We start from the raw sequence: 4,556 nt of genomic DNA, 5'->3' as shown, positions 1-4,556 counted from the left end.
TACCGGATAGCATGAAAGTCTCCAGTAATAAAATACGATAGTGTTTTATTCCGTCAAAAATATCTCGGCTCGACGCTACTATGGGACAGACCAAGTTACTTTCTGTAGCATATTGGGTAAGCCAGATTTCGAAACACAATGAGCAGCGATGTTCTGTCACGTTTATTGGGAACAGTAACTCTATGAAGGGTATATGCAGAGGTGTTGGAGTCCAGCCATCAGCTGCCATGGCTGAACGTCCTCGTGCCATCATTGACGTTACACATCCTTAGGAATTGAAATTATGAATGTATTAGCAATATATATATGTGTGTATAATTTTTCTATTATAATCGTACATTGTCAATAGCATCGTGTACTAGCCAGTAACGGTGTTAAATAAGATGTGAAGGGGGTACCTAGCCCGACTAACGAGACCCATCAACCCCACAGCTGCTGCTGCCGCCGTTCGCTGCGTGGCTAGCGGCCCGAGCCGCGAGCAGCGGCAGCGCCCAGCCCGTTCAAGAACCGTCAACGGTTGTCCCAGCTGCTGGCAGCAGCTCGCCTATGGCTGGCTGCGTTCAGGGCGCATGCGCAGAGCCGAGCGAGCTGTGTCCGGCAGTGGCTGTACCCCCTTCATCCGCTTAGCCCGCCGCCACCTCAGCAGCTCGAGCGCCTTAGAGCCATCGCTCACACAGTCATCGATGCCGTCTGTGTTTCTGCTCTGCGGCTGCTGCTAGCGATCGCCGCGACCGCTGCTCGGAGTGGCGGTGTACGCCAGTGGTTCGGTAGGCAGCAAGCTTGGCTTGCTTCTGGTAGGCGCTCGAAGCGGACGGAGTCGCTGGCGGCACAGTGAGTGCCATCATCGCTGTTGCTGCTGCTGACACTGCTGCCTAAATTCGACTGCTTACGTAAGCGAGAGGAGACTGACGGTCTGACAGCGAATGCCACTCCATCTGCACTCTCTACCCGTGACGCATCGGCACCGCTGTACCACACACGGCAAGCGCCAGCCGGGCGCGAAACTCTGCACCGAAGTCTTCCCTCGGCCGGAGAGCCACTGAATGCCTTGCAGTCTCCGTGACCATTTGTATATGTGGGAAAAAGACGGGGGCACCAATACACCTCAATCGTCGTGTCCTAGGTGATTTTGTTCAGAGGAGAGGTGCTGGCCATCGCAGCGATTTCTTGGCAAAGAGGCAACAAAAGCGACCGCGTCGGCTGTTGTTTACCACGCTACCGGCCTTCCCTCGTAGGGTTTCGGCTGGAGGAGCGCCGGGATTCGGCGAGCGTTTAGTGACGGGCGCCCCCGAAGCGCCCCACCGCCTCGCTAGAGTTTGTGGCAGTGAAGAGGCGGTCGATTACAGGTTGCACGAAAGACATAGCACTGCCGTCGCAGGTGTTGCAGGTCGCAGAAGGTTTAGACTGAAACTGTCAACAAAGGATAACTTCGGCCGGCGGCGGCCGTCATCTCAAGTGAGTGTCAAATTTGCTACTAGGCAGAGATGGTTCCTTAAAGTCAACTTATTACTTGAATAGTATAACAACAAGCATCATCCATAGACAACTAGTGCCTCGTAAAATCGACTTCATCTGAGTCGAAACCGCTTCTTAATTACAGAAAAAAACCCGGTGTGAATATAGAGAACCGAGCCTGCAAAGGTTTTCATACGCTAATTGTGTAGCAATGGTTGCCTCAAACGCGTGCGTAGTTGAGATGCATTATCTTGAACAAAACCTCAAGGACGACCCGAGTGTTCACTTATAAACTAAATTGGCTCCTAGCGAACTTCGATGAAATTTGGCATAAAAATTAAGCTGTTTCAAAACGAACGAAAACCCAAGTTGAACGAATACGTCCACTAAAAGGTCTTTACCGTTCTAATGAATAAGCGTATCCATTAACACTGCATCGGAGTTGATTACGAAATCCAAATCTGTAATTGCTAACCAGAAATAGAATTATGCAAATGGCTTATCTGAATAAAATGCAGCGTCGGCCAGTTCATAGGGGGCGTTCCTGATGGTAATTTTTATCGTAAGCACAAACAATGGCAGTTGGCCATATCTTGAAACAGCTAACTGCCCTTGTCTACGGCAGGTCTATTTGTCGAACACCGATCAGGTCTCCCTCATTTATGGAGACTCTAGCAAATAAGTTGTATGTTTCCAGTACCAACGGACGGCAGCGATCCGCTTAAATTTCGTGCTAAAATGAGCCCCATGGTATTCTAAAATGGATTCAGAAATAAACGTCAGCGCGATCTGGTAAATGACCTCTTTCTCTACTCATATGCCTACGTCCGCTATACTTGTATTTGAATACACCTGGCGTATTTACCAAAGTTGCTAACCAAAGAGCAACCGCGATTTTCCGCTGCATTCAGATTTTTTTACGTGTATCACGTAAACAACAAACCGTGCCGTCTGTACTAGATACTGGCTATGGTACTTTTTGCTACGCCACCAACACCGAACCTTAAAATTCGCACGCTTCGCAGTATTCACGCATCTGTTAGGGAAGTCATCGGGGCTGAGAAGTAACAGTCAATGTATATAGTTAATGAGTCCTTCAGTTCTTTTTGTTGAAAAGAAAAAGCATCATCAGCGATTAGTGCGGCAGCGAAGCAATGTCGGGAACGTGGCTATTCGCTGAGCGGTCACTCAGTCATATTAAGGTCTATTCGGTTTGTAGCTTTTGCTGGCAGTACCAAGGAGCCATTTATAGCTTTTTTGTTCAACGACAGCCGAAACTACTACTTGTTGTGCCGTAGAGGGCACTTCTTCGCATGCAGATAAATAGATAGACTTACGTATATGAAGCAATCTTCTAGCTAAGCACATCCATATAGGCATTGTACATTGTTTGAACAAAAATTCTCTCCTCTATTGTATATATGTGGGTAATATTATTCATATCGAGTCCGAAGCAAACATTTAAGCGATTTGTGTTCGTTTTCGATTGATTCAGATCAAAAATACCTATCTATATATTATCTAGGTGGCACGTTGCACGTATCTGGAACTCGTGCCTCACCATTACATTTCGACGCGATGGTCCATTGTTGTTTTTTGTTAAATATAAATTATAAAGACCACCAATTGTTATAATTTTTGCTTTTCCTGTCGCTGTTGTACCGCCAAAGCAAACGGGAACGTTTGCTAATTGTTTCGCGCGTCAAGTTTAAATAGGAGCGCAGCTGATTCGTCTTCTACGCTCGTCCCAAGCGGGTGCTCATTAGAATTCTTTTCCCATGGACTTGATTGACAGCCTTTGACTTTTTGGAAGAAATTATAAGCTGCTTTTGCGAATATGTTTATTATTATTGTTTACAAGGAATCGGGTTTGGTGTAAAGTGAATCGTGCGATTGTTAATGAACGTTGGGTATTTACCGAGTGACGAGAAATGGATCTAGACGATTCACTCGGCTTTGTTTAGCGGCGCGTAAAGAAGTACTGCGAAATTAAGAAAAAATCTTCCGCTTGACTGAAGTAAATATGCCCTGTGTGACTTTGCTATAGTTGATATAAATAATGTGCCCGTTTGAAGTTGTATTCGAAACTATAAAAAAAAAGCTGGACATTTTTTTAAGTATCATGGAATCATTATTGCCACTCTGTAGGCCATCCGGGTTATCATACGAGCACTGGACAACTAAATAGGACAATAATACTTATGAAACGGAGCCAGCATGTCCATATGCATGCCTAGGAAACAACGCGGTTCAAAACACAGATAAACCCTTTGTGCTAATAGTGGCTCATTTAATGCTCGACTGATCTCGTTCGTATATGTTTAGCATGGTACAGGTTGAGTATAACAGTAGTTTGTTGCTGTTTTTGATGGCATACGACGAGAAATGTGACACATTACGGGTAAAAAAAAGAGTCCTTTTTTAAGGATTCGTTCATTTTTGAACAGTTCTAATTAACACTATATGCTATAATCTCCTGTCTTCTATTTCCATTTACCATGTCTCTGAATAGCGCTTAAAATAACCACGAATATTTGTCAAAAATAAAATGAAAACTTGTATATTTGAATTTATTTCATCAGTCAGTTATACTTCTGATTGGTTGTGGCTAAGAGATTTGTCATAAATACGACAGCAGATATAACCGACAAATACAACATGGGCTGTCTTTCTCTGCTTCAATCAGTTGTTTGCGAATTCAACTTAAAAGTTACCATTATCCTTATTACACGGAGGCCGTATGTTGAGGTTCTTGAAGTTTTCGGTTATGCTCGTACAACATTAACGTCTTCTATATCGGCACCGAAGCCAGCAGGAGCAGCGATTTCTGATAGGTTTTCGCAATTCGGCAATCATATTCGCCCGCCTTATTCCGCTCGAAATGTTTGGTCATGTTAGTTAAGAACGATAGCAGTAACACCGTGTTATTCTGATAAGCCGCGCTTACGATGGAGTGACGTGCAGCGTCAGTACTTTTACTCGTCGCACTTTCATATGTAGTTTTCGTAAAGATGCTCTGAAACAGCGGACATATCTATGGATCCGCTATCGTGCACAGGGTTGTGCTCGGCCGAACACTGCCGCCGCCGCCGCCGCCGCCG

General features: G+C 45.2%; 1 protein-coding gene across 1 annotated transcript in view; it reads left to right on the top strand.

Annotated features, from left to right (window-relative positions):
- The first annotated feature begins 661 nt into the window (after positions 1 to 661).
- The window catches only part of LOC111263722 (uncharacterized), a 21,302-nt gene continuing 17,407 nt past the window's right edge, over positions 662 to 4,556 (top strand). The window contains exon 1 of the mRNA XM_022839072.2: positions 662 to 1,455. The gene's annotated coding sequence lies outside the window, so the exon portion shown is untranslated. The remainder of the gene's footprint in view (positions 1,456 to 4,556) is intronic.

This window comes from Varroa jacobsoni, unplaced genomic scaffold, assembly GCF_002532875.2.
Source record: "Varroa jacobsoni isolate VJ856 unplaced genomic scaffold, vjacob_1.0 scaffold_787, whole genome shotgun sequence".
NCBI lineage: Eukaryota > Metazoa > Arthropoda > Arachnida > Mesostigmata > Varroidae > Varroa > Varroa jacobsoni.
Note: the sequence above shows the minus strand (reverse complement) of the source record. Positions and strands in the feature narration are given on the sequence as shown.